The sequence below is a fragment of the Rana temporaria genome, chromosome 1, assembly GCF_905171775.1.
Source record: "Rana temporaria chromosome 1, aRanTem1.1, whole genome shotgun sequence".
NCBI lineage: Eukaryota > Metazoa > Chordata > Amphibia > Anura > Ranidae > Rana > Rana temporaria.
In genome coordinates this window covers 164,269,172-164,290,444 of record NC_053489.1, presented here as the reverse complement: position 1 = coordinate 164,290,444, position 21,273 = coordinate 164,269,172, and positions in this window count along the sequence as shown.

Sequence of the window (21,273 nt, the reverse complement as noted above, 5' to 3'; positions counted from 1 at the left end):
AAAAGATAAGCTATTAATAAGATAGCTACCCTCTGGTAGCCAATCAGATTGTTTTTATCAGTTTATTATTATCACATGTGAATGCAGTGCTACTCCCATAGGAGTCCAGGTCTTCATAACTTCAGCCCACAGACAGGCACAAAACAGGCTCATTCACTCTTTTTCCAAAGATCAGTCTAAGGGATGTTGTTGTTTTTTTGGAGAACTTGAATAGGTTTGAGGGAATTGGTGGGATACTCCAAGATAGGAACCATGTACAACTGAGGACTTAATATTCCTTTCTACTTAGGTAGTAGTAGGGCCAGTAGAGCAAAGTCCCTTTTTCTTTAGTGAACAAGTATCTAGACAGAGCTCTTCAGGACATGATCCAGTGTCCCCTTTAACATACCCACAGATGACTAAAACTAGGCACTAGAGGGGTATCTAGAGCACAAGATCCCCAATATCCAGCAATGTCTGTACTCAAAAGGCCCAAGGACAGATAAATGCCTCCTTTCAATCTTCCAAGCAATGCCCTCCAGTGATATCAGACAGATCCGTGGGAGACAGATCCCCTCAGTCAGCTTCTTCTAAGCACTTGGGTCTCTGCATGGGACTGTATGCAGAATGCTACCTATAAATAAAGACTCCAGAAGCATAGAGTGGGTTAAACTTGGCCGCAGGCCTTTATTACTGGTATTATATTTATTTAATTTTCATCAATACTTTATTAATCTAATAACCATTGTAATATGACGAATAAACACATCACTCATTAACTTAAAAACCACCAACAGTCCTCAACCCAGCCACCACGACTCAGGTTGGATTAACGCTTTCTTAACTGACCCCTATTGTTCACAAAACCAAAAGGGGGTACCACGTAATAATTAGGCCGCGACAAGGGAGGGGGGGAGGGGTTACCTGATAGTCTGGTCACCACAGCTTGCTGCACCTTCCTTAAGTAAGCTTCCCAACTTCCAGAATGTTCCCTTGTACCCTGTGACCTAAATCTTGTCCCTTATTGGTCCCTGGCTTACCTCACCTATAGCCCTTACCTTACAGGTGTGAGAGGGAGCTAAGCCCGCCCCCCTGGGGCCTGTACCACTACCCACTATTCCCCAGGTGTGTGGGATTACAGGGGGGACCTAGAAACTTCCCCTCTGCAAGCATTCCCATGAGCTCGGGGGGCTTAAAACAGCTCCCTTCACTTTCATGGGACTGTATGCAGAATGCTACCTATAAATAAAGACTCCAGAAGCATAGAGTGGATTAAACTTGGCCGCAGGCCTTTATTACTGGTATTATATTTATTTAATTTTCATCAATACTTTATTAATTTAATAACCATTGTAATATGACGAATAAACACATCACTCATTAACTTAAAAACCACCAACAGTTTTGTATTTTGTCTTCTTCAAAATAAAGAACTTTTCAGTAAAAAAAAAAAACACCAACAGTCCTCAACCCAGCCACCACGACTCAGGTTGGATTAACTCTTTCTTAACTGACCCCACTAGCTGGACTTGTTTCTACTTATCTTCCTAGAAACAAGACCGGCCCAACCACCCCACCTTGCGGCCAACTCCACCATTCTCTGTAAAACATTATTGAATATGTCGAGCCCAATGTCTGAGAGATGTACTCCATCTAATCTGAAAAGCCCGACTACCGCCCCTTCCAGGTCTACATGACGAAAGGATAAACCCCCAACCGATGGCATGAACTTTGCTATTGCTCTATTTATCCTCTTCCTAACCCTTTCTAATGGGGAGTTCAGCCATATCAACCTTGGAGCAATTTCTGAAAAAACCAAACGTACCCCCGGGAAAGAAAGGTAAACTGACTCAAATCATATTTAATCTGAAAAAGCAGATCTATGGTCTTACTACACCCTATATAATTTCCACCGAGGTGAAGAATCAAAACATCCGGAATCGGCATGGATTGGAACATCACACTTAACTCGTCAAACAAATTTTGCCATACCATACCCCTCCTTCCATGCCAACAAATATTCACCAACTTGGGATCGAAATTCAAGCTTCGGCCCAGAATATGAAAGAGTGCCCTACGATCCATACGGATAAGGCCTGACCTGAAAATTAAAATAAACAGTGAGGGCGAATGTACAACTTATATGCATCTGACTGCCATCTACCGATGCGTTTAATGATAACAACATCTAAACCAAGTCTAGCTGCCTCTGTCGCCGATCCTATCTGAAAGGAGTTCGACGAGAGAGGCAAACTACCCATGTTCAATGCGGACAAGCATTTACGAAAAACGGTGTTGAACTGATAAATGGTCAAAGGAATGCCATTATTGTGAATGAAAAATGACTCACCCTCCAGACCTCTAACCTGTAAGAACTGACCAACTAAACTGACCGGGCAAATGGGAGAATCCGGAAAAGCATGCAGTGTTAGCCAAGTCCCCTTACCAAACTGGTCCGTTTTTGACCTTGGAACAAAAATAGAAAAACGAGAATCCACCCAAAACATGCTTCAACCTAAAATTGGACTCAGATTTTTTATTAGAGGCAATGATCTCCGATATCCTAAACACCCCGAAGAACTATAGTGAAAAAAGAGCACGAAAAAGAATCGCTTCGTAGCGTGAAAAACATATGGACCCGACCACCGAGCATAATTTGGCAAGGATAGGTGGAGTGACCGCCATTCTGTTATCCCTGTTCCAAGAACCTCTTTTGTAACCCTTTAATGCCTGATGCACAGAAAAGAAAGAAGAGCACGGAGGGAGATTATTCAGTTTCCCAAAAAAGGAAACCCCCGCCAAAGTTTTATTTACCTGGGACCATGATAAGGTGCTGGCCAGTAATTTATTCAGAAAGGATTAAACCAACCTTTCAGGAAATGCAAGCTGATGCTCCCCCAGGGAACCCAAATGGGACAGCCACAGCCGCCATGCCGAGGAATAAGCTGCCATAGTAGCGGGGGCGATGGATTTCACAATATTTGCACGCATACAGTCTAAATCAGATCCCATAAATGTGCCGGACACTGGATCCCCATCTCGTCCGCAGCTGGGAACAAAGACTTGAATCTCTTCATCTGTAACCATGAGAGAGAGTCCGCAATGTCATTTAGCTTACCTGGAATATAGCGGGCCTTTATCCAAACATTTAAACTCAAGCATTTAAATACAAGATAACGAATCAGGGAAATTACAGGTGGAGATTTTGACGACAAGCAATTTATCGCGAAAAGCACCCCCTTATTGTCAGTGCTGAAAAGTATTCTTTTATTCCTGAAATACTCACCCCATATTTCCAATGCAACCAAAATGGGAAAAAGTTCCAAAATTACAATGTTCTTAATGTGGCCTTTTTTTTCGCCAGCATGGATGCCACAGCGAAGCACACCAATGGGTTCTCCACAAGGCTGAAAAACCCACTGGGTCCGCTGCGTCTGTGAATAAGCAAAAATCCTGGTCAGTTACAAATTCGGATTGAAAAATTGCTCTGCCGTTAAATTTTTCCAAAAATTGCAACCAGACCAACAGGTCCTCCCTAATCTCAGAAGAGATTCTGATATGAGAGGTGGGAGATTTAAAACCCGAAATGGCCAGATAGAGCAGTCTAGAAAAAATCGGCCCAACCGGAAGAACTCTAGATGCAAAAGCCAAAAGACCGAGCAATTTTTTAACCTCTTTTAAAATGGCCTTCCTTTTCTTGATTATGATGTACAGATTGTCCCTCAATTGGGTAACCTTTTAAACTGGTAGCTCAAATTCCATTGCTACGGTATCAATGGTGATGCCCAAAAAAACTAGACGCGTTGTCGGATACAACGTCTTCTCATGGGCTAAAGGAATATTAAAGGACCCACAGATTTCCAAAAAGGAATTTAACACATTTGAGCAATCAGCCGAAGACAAACGTCTGAGGCCTCCACATGGCAGCCTTTGCATGAGAGGACAGTGTGTTGCCTCAGGATGGACTCCTCCACTGTTGGACAAGGCCCAGAGCTCTGTGTACTCTAAGAATAAATACAGTCCCCCAGTCTCTCTGGGATAGGCCAGGGCTGTGTCAATATTCATGCTGCTATCTGCATTGCTCCACACCTATCATCCAGAAATTCTCAAGTCGCATGGATACAGAGGTTGCTATCTAGCAGACTAGCAACAACGCACACACAGATCAGACCTGGCTAAACAATTGCAGCTAAATTAGTACAGTGAGCCAAACTATGCTTTGATTGCAACCAAAATCACAGCCACACTAGCTACTGTGTGGCAGATAAATTTACCAGTCAAAAACCAACACTAACATTTGTGTAACTTTCCTAGCACCTACCTAGGAGGGTGCTAGATGTAAAAGACACATGTTTGTTTGGTTGCCACAGGTCACACTCCAATTTGCAATTAGTTATCTGCATACTGGACTATTAAATGAGGCAAACTCTTTTTTTTTCTCCATTGGAAAATATAGAATGGAACTTTGTACCTCACTATATTGTAAATTGTCTGTGAGGAGGGATATAACCTTTTTTTTGTCTTGTGTGCTTTGGATACATTTCACTTCCTGTCTTGTGACCAAATAGAAAGTATTTTCTTGCTTACTGTAAGTGCCCCTGTTGGAGAGAATGAAGCACTTCCTGCATCAATGGCCACAAATTAAGTGAGAGAAAATCTCCCCAATTGTTACAGAAACAGTAATAAAAACCTAATAGAGATTCTCCCTCTTCATGGCCCTATAAAGCTTTTACTCCACCAAAAACAACACAGTTCTTTATGGGCTGAGCTGGTTGTTTAGTGTGTTGTTCAGGCAAAGGTTTACTGTTGTTTAATTTGTTTCTGTTATTCAATTTGTTTTTCGTATCTCATGTTCTAAGACCAACATGATTACATATTTTGTGACCAGAGATCACCTATAATGTGTCTCCTTCTCTATAATAAGCTCTCGACAGATGTTTCCTTGTCCTTTCTTCACACTCCGTTGATAACCATAGCTAAATAATCTACAGTTTAAAGACACAAACATGTCAGGACTCCCAAAATACCATCCCACGTCTTTTATACAGTTGTATTTTTCTGTCTCTATGGTGAGGATTAGCCATAGTCTTTAGTTTTGCATCCTTCTGTAGGCTTGGAACAGCTGGGCAGCTTCTGGGCATGTTGGCTCTTGCTTTTATACTTGTTTAGAAAAAGGGAACTTTCTGAGTTAAACATACATATATCTTATTGAAATGATAGATATCATGAGCTTACATATTTTCCTTTTAAACATACAAGCTAGTCCTCTATATTTTGAAACACCATTTTGCAATGATTCTAGTTAATGCAGCCTCTTTAGGCTGCTTATTATACAGCTTAGTAACACTGCCTAAAATATTATTAAAAGGGAATAACTGTTGATTTCAAATAACTAAAAGTTCACAAATGCCCTAACCCCAATATTATATACTCTATATACATCCATGTGTATATGTAGTTGGCTTTTGAGAATATTTTTTACCAGTGCATTTTCCTGAGGGCTTAACTCCTTAGGAAAATGTATTCAAATTCTCACCCCCAAATTAGTAAAGGATATGCTTACACTTCAGCTTCAAAGCATAGTATGTTCTGCAGTTTGTATGGTTTGCAGTCTAGACTTACAATGGGTGCCGCCATAGGCATCATTAAAAAATACTGTATAATAGAAATGTAATATTTTTTCTTTTACATGTGTTTAAGCAAAAATAGAATAGAAATGGGCCCCAAATTAGTGTTTTTTTTTTTTTGTATTCCACCTTTTACTATGTACAGCCTGGTATACTGTTGGGTATTTGCTATTAGATTTTTTGCAGCTATGCAAAATGTCAACAGAAGCTTGGTTCAACAAGTCTTCCTCCACCTTTGTATGCTAGTGAACACTCCAATTTTAGGTTAAGACTTTCCTTTCCCTTACTGTTTTGTAAATGCACAGTGGCAGCAGGTCTGGACAATCCAGCAAAGGATATTTTGAGCCTGTTTTGCCCACGCACACATTGAAACATTTAGATTGGATGCAGTTGCCTCTTCTGACATTTAAGGAAGAGGAAAACTTCTTCAATAGTTCATGTTCTAGGACTGCGAACCAGCAGGTTCTGGTCCTCAGGCCCACCACCCCTTTATATAAAGAACAAAAGGGTAAAACCTCTAAACTAAAATGGGGCCTTAACTAGCATGGGACCTAAATAAGGTATGTGTAATTCACAACTGTGTCAGTTAGCAAACAGGAAGTATTGTGCCACAAAAAAAGTACAAAGCCGCTCAATGACGGTAGTCACCAACAGCTCAGTTTATTGCAGAAAAAGCCGCTGCAACAAATCTCTCTCTCAACATTACTTTTGATGCATTTCATCTGTTAGGGCTTAATCGAGATTATCTTAGGATTCAACAGAAAATGTACAACTGAGAGCTGAGAATCTTTCAATATTACTTTAAATGATAAGGAAAAATTGTGGTTACAATACTTGTAATTCCATACCCTCCAACCAGCTGTATTACTTGTGAGTTTCAGCTTCAAAGAGAGGGGAACATAAAGGACAGTTTACTCAACAATATAAGAATTTAGGCATCCTGTTAATTTGTATACATCCAAGCAAGCATAAATTACTTTCCCAATGTATGGATATATCAAACAGAAAAGTAAAACTAGCGATTTTGCTAGTTGGTAAGAGGTTGTCCTCACAACCTCTTACCATACTCTCATTAAACAAGAACGTGATGTTGCTTAAAACCACTTGTAGCTGTGCAGCCCAAGGATGATGTCCAGGGAGACCCTCTGCACTCTGGCAATGCTCCAGAGCCCCAAAAAAAACAGAATGCAGAATTTTGTCTGTCCAGCAACATTCTGTCGTTTTCAAAAGCCCTTCTTTGCAAATAGACCCAAATCAGTACAATAGAAAAATGGCAGCACATTTGAAACAAAGGGTAATAATGACAGCTAGGGTCTGAAGCTGCAGACTAGTTTTGTCCTGTGACTAAAGATAGCAGGCAGTAGGAAGTGGGTACTCTTGATGACAAAAAGTAATAAAACAAACATACCCTGTCACTTACTGCGATCCAAGACACCCAGGAATGACGTGTGTACCTGCTACGTTGCCACATGAAGGTGTCTGGGTGAAAACATAGACGGAAGAATAATAGCAACAAATGAGAAAATAAAAGAGTGGGTTGGAGAGGGCAGGGTAAAGAAGGCAAAAGAAAATGGAGTAGGCACCAAATGTCAATATAAAATCACCTCAATTTCTGTAATGGCATAAAAACCTCATTCAGGAGATTTGTGGGGGCAGGCAGGAAGTGATTACATTTTTTGGGGAAAGTCATGAGCTATATAACAAGTCGTCCAATATAGTTTATTTAGATACCAGACCATTTAATTCTTAACCTGGGCTTTTATTGGTAGCTTGACCTAAAAATTCCCACACTGGAACTGAAATATTTTTTTAGGGGCTTCTTGAAGTTTTGCTGAATGCGTATAAAAGCTGAAGCCATTGTGAAATGCCTTATTTAAAGTGTTAGATTGAAATTTTGCTAGCCTCAGAGAAACCATGTACCATCTCAATAATGCCTTGTACACACGATCGGAATTTCCAAAGGAAAAAGTCAGACGGAATTTTTTCATCGGATATTCTGATCGTGTGTGTGCCCCATCAGACTTTTTTCCACCGGAATTTAGAAAGAGAACATGTTCTCTTTTTTTCCAACGGAAATTCCATTCGTCTGTAGGGAACTCAGACGGAGAAAAAAACATGCATGCTCAGAATCAAGTCGACACATGCTCGGAAGCATTGAACTTCAGTTTTCTCGGCTCGTCGTATTATTGTACGTCCCCGCGTTCTTGACAGTCGGAATTTGGTGTAACAGTGTGTATGCAAGACAGCTTGATTGGAATTCCGTCGGAAAAAGCCGTCAGAGTTTATCCCAATGGAAAATCCGATCGTGTGTACAAGGCATAAGAGTTCATTGTTTGCTTCCACAAGGGTGAAGTTACTGTTTATTTATTGGCGTATAACACTCACTTTTTTACCCTGAAAATAGAGGGTAAATTGTGCCTGCATGTTATACGCAGGGAGCTGTGGAAAGTTTTTTTCCTGAAACTTCCATCTTAAAGTTAGGGTGCGTGTTATACGCCTGTGCGTGTTATACGCCGATAAATACGGTAATTGAAACATTGGCCATAATTTCCCAAATCTGGAGTTAGATACCAAAATCTGTTTCTCATTTCTGAGAACATGCAATTGGGTGATGGCATGCTGATTCCAAATTCATGAGGGATACTACAAAACATATTGGTACTTAAAGAAAAATCCGCCCGCACTTTGAATACCACCACTGTGCCAAGAGAATACAATATTCGTATGATAATGAGCTGCCACTTTAAATAAAACAGTGTAAGCAATATCATAACCTTTCTCAATAAGCTAGTGATCAAAGGAAAAAAATAAAAAAATATAGTGGCGCTGTGTACTTGATAAACATAAAATCTACCAGATATTACATAAATTAAATGAACATTAATAACACCCTGTGACAAGTGAAAAAATATGGTTCAAAAAATATGTGCATATATATAATGAAAGTCCATAAAGTCCAGTGAAGTCTTTTCCAGTCTTTTTAAATCATCCACCACACCAGTGTGTTTCAGTGATTCCACTCCCCTCAAGAAACTCACTCACCAGATTTCAACCAGTTTAATAAAACACTTTAAAACACTCTTCAACATTTGCACTCACATTCCGAAAATTCAAAGCCAGCAAAACTGAAAATCACAGCAAGTTTTCAAATCTCTCAATCAGCGGTAAATTGCGTTCATGGTCTGCGGATGTATGAATAATCTCACCCCCTCCTCGGTTTTGACGTAGCACGTCACACGTCAAAGATGATGATTGCTGTACAGCCACGCCCCCGACATGTTTCGTCATACAGACTTAAAGGGGTTGTAAAGGTACAATTTATTTTTCCTAAATAGCTTCCTTTACCATAGTGCAGTCCTCCTTCACTTACCACATCCTTCGATTTTGCTTTTAAATGTCCTTATTTCTTCTGAGAAATCCTCACTTCCTGTTCTTCTGTCTGTAACTCCACACAGTAATGCAAGGCTCTCTCCCTGGTGTGGAGTGTCGTGCTCGCCCCCTCCCTTGGACTACAGGAGAGTCAGGATGCTCTCTACATTGCAGATAGAGAAAGGAGCTGTGTGTTAGTGGGTGTCCTGACTCTCCTATAGTCCAAGGGAGGGGGCGAGCACGACACTCCACACCAGGGAGAAAGCCTTGCATTACTGTGTGGAGCTCTGAACCTCCTCTCCTGGGGTCCCATGCCGGTGCTCTTGGCTCCTCCTGTTCTTTGTGTGCCCCCATAGAAAGCTGCTTGCTATAGGGACACACACCTATGGGCATGATGTTGAGCTGCGTATGTCTATTAACATACACAGCATGCCCTGCCCCCTGCTTACAGGATTTGACTGACAGCAGCAGGAGTCAATGGCTATTTATTTGGGAAGTGTAACCCTGGTATGCTCAAAGATAATACATTAAGCAACATAATGTATGGAAGGCCAAATAGTCATCTGATGTGGTCTATTAAATTTATTATTTATATATTATTTATTGCCTCACTGTAAGGAGGTCCCACTGTCAGAAAAGGGTGTCCAGGGGAAAGCACTGGGAAAGAAGGTGAAGATGAGATTAAAATGAAAACCATAAAGCTGTAGCTATAGAACAAATATTTTCAGACTTGTAAGTGTGTCACCGTAATAGTGATGCCATCTACTGTATACAGTCATTCATTTAAGCGATATAGTGTGAATGACAAGTGGGTTGGCAGTGTCCACCACCCATGAGCACTTAATGTCACTAGAGTGATAAGTGTGCAAAAAAGAGATAATCATTTTATCTTAAAGGAGATTTTCTATTTTGAAAGCAAATGTGTAGTACGGAAAACGTTATCTGAGACGGTGATTTGAATTGCAGGTAAAGTCAATAGCCCATGCATCAGCTCAATAAATCGCACAAAATGTTCCAAATGCAAGTAATGTTTAACACATTATGTGGGGAGGCAGTGAAGGCGAAGGTCTACCACTGCTTCTTTTTCTGTTCCAGACAAGAGAGAGTGTGCCACTGCCTACAATATTCGCAGTGGATGCTACATAAAACATATATAACATTAGAGGGCACCATGTATAGCCAGAAACACCAGACTGCTCACCACAAGGCTCAAAGTCACTGTCACCCACAATATGCAGTCCAGGGTTATTGTGAGTGAAAGATCTCCTGTATACAATAACATACAAGGCCCTTCAGAAAGTTGATAGCAGCTGCACAGCAAAGCAGAGGGGTAACTGTATCAACAATAGAGTGGGTTGGAAGATCCAATCCAGTTATCAATCAAGACAGATATTTGAGACCATATAAAAAATGTTTAGCAATATATTATGTGCAAGAGCAGTGGACTCTGTAAAAAAGGTGATGTGACATGTTGCCCTAGAGCTGAGGAGCCCACCCCCAAAGAGCCCGGTAAACATTAAACCCATAAAAAAGTAGCCTGGGGATACAAGGTGGGAGGGGTATACATGAGTCATACCTGTAGCATGCCACAAATTAGTTATGGATAATGGGCAATAAATCTATAATATTATATTATTATGATTATATAACATTATATAATATTATATATAACATCTTTATATTTTTATAACAGAAGTTGACCCAACTAAAATCTAATGCCGCGTACACACGACCGTTTTTTCGAGTTGTAAAAAATGACGTTTTTTTTAATGTCATTAACAACGATCGTGTGTGGGCTCCAGAGCATTTTTCACAACGTAAAAAATGGCCATTAACATGCTCTAATTTTTCACAACGTTTTTAACGTCGTAAAAAATGGTCGTGTGTGGGCTTTAACGAAGTGAAAAAAAACTTGCATGCTCAGAAGCAAGTTATGAGACGTGAGCGCTCATTCTGGTAAAACTAGCGTTCATAATGGAGTAAGCACATATTCATCACGCTGTAACAGACTGAAAAGCGCAAATCGTCTTTTACTAACACGAAATCAGCAAAACCAGGCCAAAGGGTGGCGCCATCCGAATGGAACTTCCCCTTTATAGTGCCGTTGTATGTGTTGTACGTCACCTCGCTTTGCTAGAGCATTTTTTTTTTCACGATCGTGTGTAGGCAAGGCCTTTTAAACGATCGGGTTGAAAAAAACTTTGTTTTTTCTAGACCATTAAAAATGTAATTTTTTACAACCCAAAAAACGGTCGTGTGTAAGCGGCATAAGTGTTATTGCCCAATGAATGAGAGAAAGGCAGGTAACAACTGTTTGTAAGGATTGCGTGCACAGCAGGCAAACAATTTATCATACAGAAAGAAGCTTTTGGCTTGATTAATGTGGGCATGGGAATTGTCCATGGCAGCTCATTAGCCAATGAATCATGGTGGCAAAAAAGTTTCTGAGAAACATTACGGTAGTACTGTTCAGTGGTTTTGAGCAGTCTGTGTAATGCAGAGGGAGAAAGGGGGCAGTGTTGTATATTGTCCCTTCTGGGTCCCAGATATTGCCAGATGGTTTGCAGAAATAGGCACAGATTTTAGTGCACAGTATCTGGCCCCATTATAATAGTGACAAGGGGGCAAAACATTTAAGCAGCCAGCCAACTAGATATAGAATTTTACAAGTAGGATGCAACCTGACAAGATTAATGTTCCCACTATATGCAGTGGGCTTAACCTTTTTTCATCAGTTATGCCTATTACATTTTTAAGACAACAGGCATTCTTGAAATGGAATGAATAGTATTTGACTTGTGTAAATTGTCCCTGGGGGTAATCTGTACATCTAGTTTTGTCTGTTGTTTTTAGCTTCTTTAACTGACAAAAACATATCTATACTTAAGATAGCAGGTGTGTTTTTGGGCATTTGTGTTGATAGTACAGTTCAAACTCAGTTCTTAGAATGTTCTGTACCTTGTTTGGGTAAGTTTTGCAAAAATCTTAAACTGTGCAATGTAAGCATATAAAGTGTCAGATTTTGACACTTTGGTCATTTTCTAAATATAAACTAGTACATAGCATTGTCTTTATTTTAATAACATGTTAAAAGCAGAAGTATTTATTTACAAACTGTAGAATGTCTATTTTAAAAAGATTGTAAAGTTTTGTTTTTTTCTCTAAAAATAACGATGTTATACTTACCTGCTCTGTTGCAGTGGTTTTGCACAGAGCAGCTCAGATCCTCCTCTTCTCAGGACCCGCTTTGGCTCTCCTGGCCCCTCCCTCCTGTCAAGTGCCCCTACAACAAGCAACTTGCTCCATTCAGACACAGAGCCCTGGTTTGGCCCCGCCCACCTCTTTCTCCTAATTGTCTGACTTTGATTGACAGCAGCGGGAGCCAATGGCGCCTCTGCTGTGTCTCAGCCGATCAGGAGGAGAGTCCCGGAGGGCAAAGGCACTTGTGGACACCATTGGAGAGAGATGGGGCTCATGCAAGTATTAGGGGGTGCTGGGGCGGCTGCTGCACACATAGCGCTTTTTATCTTAATGCATAGAATGCATTCAAGATTAAAAAAAAACTTCTGCTCCAGACCATTACTGAAGATGGGCACAAAAATACAAACCTAACCCCCAACTTTTTGAGATGGTAACGAGGGACACATATTAGAAATAGTACCGTATGTTGGCATAGGACACAACCCCTGCTACATCCCCTTAAAGGAGAATTATACAAAAAAAGATAAATTAAATCTACAAGTGTTTTTTTTTTTTTACCACTACTATTCCTTTATATTGGCTTTTGAAATTTACAAATGCAGCAATCAACCACTTCAGCCCCAAATTTTTATTAATATATATATTTTTTTACTAGTAATGGTGGCAATCAGCGATTTTTTATCATGACTGCGACATTATGGAGGACACATCGTACACTTTTGATGCTATTTTGGGACCATTGTAATTTATACAGTGATCAGTGCTATAAAAATGCACTGATTACTGTGTAAATTACACTGGCAGAGAAGGGGTTAACCATTAGGGGGCAAGGAAGGGGTTAAGTGTGTCCTAGGGAGTGATTCTAACTGTGTGGGGGCTGGGCTACATGTGACATGACAGTGATCACTGCTCCCGATGATAGGGAGCAGAAGATCAGTGTCCTGTCACAAGGCAGAACAGGGAGATGCCTTGTTTATACAGGCATCCCCTCATTCTGCAGCTCCGTGATTGATTGCGGGACACTGGCAGATATCGAGTCCGCAGGTCCCATGCTCACGGAGCGGGCAGCAGGGGCCCAGGGTGCAAAAATTCTTTTGTTTTTACTAATTTTATTACTCATATATATATATTTTTTTTTTTTCCGTTTTCTTTTTTTAGTGATAGTGACTCAGTAATTGGGTTGCACACTGCAGAAGCCAAGCATGTCTGCAATTCCTCGACTCTGCCTAGGCACACAGGCATTTAGCAGGGGGAAATCTTATGGCCAGGAGAAAGGGCAGACAACAACAAAAATTAGGTGTAGAATCCTAAGGCCATAGACTGCCCAAATCAGGTAACAGATTTTCTTCTAAGGTTGCCCTGTATCTGGCTCCATCCATCTTTCCATCAACTCTGATCTGCCTCCATGTCCCTGCTGAAGAAAAGCATCTCCACAACATGATGCTGCCACCACCATGTTTCACAGTGGTGATGGTGTATTCAGGGTGATGTGCAGTGTTAGTTTTACGACACACATAGTGTTTCGCTTTTAGGCCAAAAAGTTACATTTGGTCTCATCTGACCAGAGCACCTTCTTCCACATGGGCTGTGGATCTCTGCAACTTCTACAGAGGTACCATAGACCTTTTGGCTTTTTCTCTGATTAATGCTCTCCTTGCCTGGCCTGTCAGTTTCAATGGATGGCCTTGTCTTGGTAGATTTGAAGTTGTGCCATACTCTATTTTCCGATGATGGATTAAATGGTGCTCCGTGAGATGTTCAAAACTTGGAATATGTTTTTATAACCTAACCCTCCTGAATACTTTTTCAGGGCACTGTATATGTAAAATGCACTTTTTGAGTATCTTTCAAAAAGTGTTTCCCAGTGCTAAACCTTTCATCCAATTTCTAAATGTCTGCATTTGTAAATTTCAAAACTCAGCATAAATGAATAGTAGTGGTAAAAAAAAAGGCACTTGTGGGTTTAACTTATAATTGTTTTAAATAATTCTCCTTTAACCACTAGCTGACGGCCGTACGACTTTGTACGGCCGCAGCGCGGCTCTGAATCTCCAACAGGCCGTCTTTTTACGGCCGCCCCTTTGCTCGTTCCCCGCGCGCGCTCCCGAGCGCGCAGCGGGGAACTGCTGTGCTGGCCATGTCCCTTGGACACAGCCAAACACAGATCGCTGTAAATAGCCAATCACAGCGGCTATTTACAGCGCGATCTGTGCGCCAATGAGAGATGATCTCATATGTAAACATATGAGATCATCTCTCATTGCCGGCTCTCCCCTCCTCACACAGACACCGCGTGTGAGGAGGGAGAGTGAGAGAGATCGGAAACCAGTGCAAAAAAAAAAAAAAGTGACTAACAAGTGCCACCACCTGTGCCCCCCACAATACCACAGTGCCCTCCAGTACTACAGTGCCCCCCAGTACTACAGTGCCCCACACAGTACCACAGTGCCCCACCACAGTACCACAGTGCCCCCCAGTACTACAGTGCCCCCAACAGTACCACAGTGCCCCCCACAGTACCACAGTGCCCCCCACAGTACCCCCCAGTACCACCGTGCCCACCAGTACCACCATGCCCACCGTGCCCACCAGTACCACCGTGCCCACCTGTGCCACCATGCCCACCTGTGCCACCATGCCCACCTGTGCCACCGTGCCCACCTATGCCACCAGTACCACCTGTGCCCAGTGCCCATCTGCCACCTCAGTGCACATCTGCAATCAGTGCCCACCTGTGCCACCTCATCAGTGCCCACCTGTGCCACCTCATCAGTGCCCATCTGTGCCACAGTCAATCAGTACTCATCTCAGTGCCATCTGTGCCGCCTCATTAGTGCCATCTGTGCCCCCTCATTTGTACCATCTGTGCCGCCTCATTAGTGCCATCTGTGCCGCTTCATTAGTGCCATCTGTGCCGCCTCATCTGTGTCCACCAGTACACAGGCCTCATCGGTGCACATCAGTACCCATCTCATCAGTACCCATCTCAGTGCCATCTGTGCCGCCTCAGTGCCATCTGTGCCGCCTCATCAGTGCCATCTGTGCCACCTCATCAGTGCCATCTGTGCCACCTCATCAGTGCCATCTGTACTTCCCTGGCTTGTTAGGGTCTCAAGAAATGAGATAGGCCTTCAGTACATCAGGTGTGATCAGATGTGATCATTTTTTATGATTTGCACTATAGCTTGTAGACCCTAAAACTTTCACACAGACCAAATAATTTCCAAAAATGTTGGGTTATTTTTATCAAAGACATGTAGCAGTATAAATTGTGGCCAAAGTTTATAAAGAAAAATTAATAATTTGCAAAATGTTATCACAGAAACTAAGAAAAAATCATTTTTTTCCCAAATTTTCGGTCTTTTTTCATTAATAGCGCAAAAAATAAAAACCGCAGAGGTGATCAAATACCACCAAAAGAAAGCTCTATATGTGGGTAAAAAAGGAAAAAAAAAATTATTTGGGTACAATGTTGCATGACTGAGTAATTGTCATTCAAAGTGTAAGAGCACCGAAAGCTGAAAATTGGTCTGGTCAGGAGGGTGTTTAAGTGCCCAGTATGGAAGTAGTTAAGGGGGCATGAAGGGGGGGTCCTAAGCCTTCATACTTTTCTAATAGGTGTCCCTTGTTCCCATCTCAAAAAGGGAGGTATTCATTTTCTACAGGGTGGGCCATTTATCACGGTAAATTCACGGTAAAATAGTGGTGTTTTACCGCAAATTTACCGCGATTTTAACGCTCCGCTAAAGGCGTATCCAGTGTGAAAGGGGTCTAATGAAGAAACATCAGTGGCTGTCCTAGCTTCATTCAGCAGGAGCCCACAGCGTAGCACTCGATGTCACTGGAGAGCACATTGAACACATTTTATAAGTGGTCAGAAACTTGTAAATAACTCATGAAAGAATAAAGTTACGTTAAAACCAAGCACACCATTGTTTTTTTTGTGAAATTCCCAATAAGTTTGATGTGTCACATGACCCTCTTCCTATTGAAAAAACAAAAGTTGGATTAAAAATGGCCGACTTCAAAATGGCCGCCATGGTCACCACCCATCTTGAAAAGTTTCCCCCCTCACATATACTAATGTGCCACAAACAGGAAGTTAATATCATCAACCATTCCCATTTTATTAAGGTGTATCCATATAAATGGCCCACCCTGTATATTAACATTGTATATGAATTCAGTAGGGTGCCATAAGCAAATCTATTAAAAAATAAACTGTATTAAACAGGTACAGTGTATACAAAAAGTGAATAATAAGTTAAAGGTCTTCATCAAATGTTCCTGAGGTTGTAAGTAGCTTACAGTGCTTATTTGTTACACGTTTTTGTTTTAGAGTTGTAAACCTTCCTGCAGTTCGTCTGCCTACTAACTATAAATAAATAAAACAGCTTGGTTATGTTATATAACTTTATAGGTTTGTCTTATTTTTGTGCCATTTATATTCTATAAATGTGTGAACAATTTCAAACCTGTCAAATTGGAATAACTAAGATGAGCAGACATCCCTATATAGTGTTTCATCATGTCTCATAAATTGTACCTTACTCTGCAGTGCTGTAATACATTGTCTCCAAATTTTGGTTACCATAACAAAGAGTGCAGTGCCCAAGTACTACCTGTGTTTTATAGGTTACCACCCATCTGCCTAGGGACGACGCCTAGATGTCCCACATTACACAGGGCATACACAGGGCACACATTAGTTTGACATGCCTACATAAAGCAATGTCAAAAAAAGAACTCACAAACGCCTTCATATTACTTTGTTCGTTCCTCCACTCTGCCTATCCCCCCTCCAAAACTTTATAGACATTGAAGTCCAGTGTTGTCTTGGTTGAAGCAGAGGCTCTCCCTTTGCCCCTCTTTACCAGCACTGCCATCTTGTCTGAAGATCTGGTGCATGTGCGGACACACCACAAGTCTCTGCCTGGTTTATGGAACCTAGCAAAGATTCCATAGCATGTATGTACAGGTATGCTGCACTTCTTGGATGCTACGTCACACATCCCAGGACCCAGTCTGCAAGAGTCAGTCATATATGTGCAGACACACTGCATGGGTCTTCACCAGAGTACCTACAGACATAGCTCCCAACTGCCCCACTTTCAAAGGACTGTCCCTGATTTGGAGCAATGTCCCTCTGTCCCTATTTCCTCCTCATTTATCCCTCATTTTTGTCTGATCTCTATAGTTGTATATAAAATGCACTTTTTATCTTTCAAAAGGTGTTTCCCAGTATTAAACCTTTCATCCACATTCTAAATTGCTGCATTTTTCAATATTAAAAGCCAATATAAAGAAATAGTAGTGGTAAAAAAAAAGCATTTGTGGATTTAATTAACCTTTTTTTGGTTATTTTCCCTTTAAGGGGGCGTGATGGGGGTGTGTCCTATGCCTACATACGTTTTCTAGTAGGTGTCCCACATTCCCATCTCAAAATGTTGGGAGGTATGCCTACAGAGACCCACGATATGCATGCAGGCAAAGCCATGACATCATCCTGACAAAGCTGAAGAGATAGGAGAGAGGACATTACAGATATGAGTAAAGTACCAATGTAAGTTAAATCTGTACTGTGTATACCCAAATTATTACCCTCACATTGCAAAGCACAGCACCCAAAAATGCCATATATTTATTTGCAACAGAATACCGTATTTTCCGGCGTATAAGACGACTGGGCGTATAAGACGACCCCCTAATTTTCCAGGAAAATTTTTGGTTTTGGGATATATTTGCTGTATAAGACTACCCCCTTCTTACTAGTCTTTCTGGAAGGGGTAGCCAGAACCGCTGACAGAAACAGGCTTTTTCAAATCTCACTGTGCCATTACATTACATTCCTCACTGTGCCATTACATTACATGCACCGACTGTGCCATCACTTGCCCCCACTGTGCCATCACCTGCCCCCATTGTGCCATCACTTGCCCCTCACTGTGCCATCACTTGCCCCTCACTGTGCCATCACTTGCCCTTCACTGTCCCTGAGCTTGCCCCCTCTCTGTGCCTGAGCTTGCCCCCTCTCTGTGCCTGAGCTTGCCTGAGCTTGCCCCTTCTCTGTGCCTGAGCTTGCCCCCACTGTGCCTGAACTTGCCCCCCAGTGCAATCACTGAAAACAGTGCCATCACTCACTTTTTTTCTGGATAGACTTCAGACGAGGCGGTGCAGTGCGGTGACAGTCTCCGTGCTGCGCGTCAATGATTTAAAAGACGCGCCCTCTCCTCAGACTGTCCTGTGTTAGGCGGAACACAAAATTTCCCAGCAGCGCCTCTGTTCTGTTTTCCGCCTATCACGGACGTCTTCTCATCTCGTCCGAGGATGAGAAAGCATCTGTGATAGGAGGAACACAGAACAGAGGCGCTGCTGGGAAGATTTGTGTTCCACCTATCACAGAACACACTGAGGAGAAGGAGCGTCTTTTAAATCATTGACGCTCTCGCAGCACGGAGACCGTACCCGGCGTATAAGACGACCCCCGACTTTGGATGCGTATTTTATACGCCGGAAAATACGGTAAATGTTTTACAATTTACCTAAGTTGATGTACTGTATACGCCGAAATTCCTTCCAATACAGTGCCTGGGGGTCCCCTGAGTCTAACTGTAAAGTGGCAGATCTGTACCATGTTTAGAATCTGCTACAGCAATAATTGAATTTATAAAGCCCAAAAAAAACAAAAATATTTCTGCAAGCTGCCTTTATTTTGCTCAGCAACAATTGGGGAGCCAGAGTGTATGATGAGGCCCCAATGTAGTGCACTGGGAACAACATTAGAGATTTTTTGGATACATTCTGGTGTCACTTTGATTAAAATTGGTCTTTGGGTGCCGTGGCGCCTTCCCACTGTAACCCTTATAGAGCTAATCTTGATGAAAGCAAGAATTTGCCTTGCTGTAAAAAAATTGCAATGATATGCACCTGTCAGACAGGTACTGAAAAATTGTTTTTTGACCACCATGTCCACCTTTGCCTGTGGACACTTTTGTTGCTGGCCCCCTTACATTGCCAAGGGAACGTCTGCCTCTCTTTGTTGTCCTCCCAGACATTATTGGGAGGGAGGGGGTGGTGCTTATAAGTAAAGGAGAAGTTGAAATCTGTAGGTAGATGCACTTTAATCAATGTAAAGAGCTTTTTGGTGCCCTTAATTTGAATACTCACACTGCACAGACACACTCCACGGATACAATATAATATACTGCAATATAATGCGCCAAACGTACAGTGGCGTACAGAACTATATGGTAATGGGACCAGATGAATATAGGGTAGAGGCTGCTTGGACCCAACTAACCTGTCAATAGTCACTGGTCAAGGGGTTTGACTAGGATTTTCTAGGCTCTGATAACATAGACAAAAAAAATTATAAAAATATATTTATTAACATAAAAGAATACCATTTTAAAAGAACTTTGTGACTCTCTCCACCCCAACAAGATATTTAACGGTTCCTTCTGTTACCAACAGTGCTGTTTTATATTGTGGGGCTTGTCCCAAAGTTCTTTTAAAATTGTATTTTTTTTATGTTAATAAATATATTTTTATAATATTTTTTTGTCTATGTTATCAGTGCCTAGAAAATCCTAGTCAAACCCCTTGACCAGTGACTATTGACGGGTTAGTTGGGTCCAAGCAGCCTCTACCCTATATTCATCTGGTCCCATTTCCTATATTCAAATTTTCTGGATGATGGCACATTGATATATATTTTGTACCAGCTTTAATTGAGGCTATACTTTTTTTTTTTTTGTGCAGAATTATATGGTGTTAAACTGGCAGTGCAGTGACGCACGCAAAACTATATGGCGTTAAACTGGCAGCAATGCATGCAAAACTATATGGTGTTCAACTGGCAGTAATGTACGCAAAAATATATGAAGTTAAACTGCCAGTAACGCATGCAAAGCGATATGGCGTTAAACTGTCAGTAACGCACACAGAAGTAAATGGCATTAAACTGGCAGTAACACAGTCAAATATTCAACCGTCACTAAACTGACAATATCGGAACTATCCCTACTCTAGCTATACACTAATGTCAAGATTACTGACACGGTCTCACTACATTACACTACACTGAAACTATCTATGCTGTCCCTACTCTACACTAATGTATGTATAAATGAACGGTCTCACTAAACTACAGTGAAACTATCTGAGCTGTCCCTACTCTACACTAATGTATGTATAAATGAACGGTCTCACTAAACTACAGTGAAACTATCTGAGCTGTCCCTACTCTAGCTGCACACTATTCAAAGCTGAATGATGGTTTTCCTCACTACATTCACACTATGCCTAGACTGACACTAAACTAATATCTAATTCTACACTGACAATTGAAGCAAAATAGCACACTATAGCACACTAGATAGCTAATAGCATTGAACAGAGTCCTGTTCTATGTCTCTCCACGCCAAAAATCACATTGATAATGGCTGCAATTGCAAGAATACTTTTATACTGTGGGGCGGGAATGGGTCATGAGTGGATAAAGTCATGATGACAGTGTCCACTCATGACTTTGACAGTGCTCTGTGCACTGATTGGCTGAAGTTTTCACTGCTTCAGCCAATCAGGGCTTGCAATGCATTGTGGTCAGTTCGGGGGGCAAATGTCCCAAAAGTTCGGCTGGTTCCTGAACGACCGAACAGCAAAAGTTTGGCCCGAACTTATGCTCAGGCCGAACCGTTCGCTCATCCCTAGTGGTCAGTGCCCCTGTCAGAACACAATAGCACAGATCGCTGTACTAACTTCACTTGTTTTAGTACAGCGATCTGTCAGGTTTTTTTTGTTCAGCCCAAAAACCTTATAGTGTGTACCCCGCACTACCAACAAACAGCAGACTATTTTTGTTAGTTTTTTCTATTTTCTTGGATTAACCCGCTCGCTCCCTCCATTATCATCTTGGTGAGATATACATCAGGCTCACTCCAGTAACACCCTGGGATATCTACATCAGATCAGCTTATAATATATGACTGGAAAAGAGTTGGCCGCCTAAACCTGGAAATGACAGCCTGCTCCCAATGATGTCAGGAAAGTAGATAGTGGTATGAGACCCAGTGTGTGGTAGCCAAGAGGCGGATCA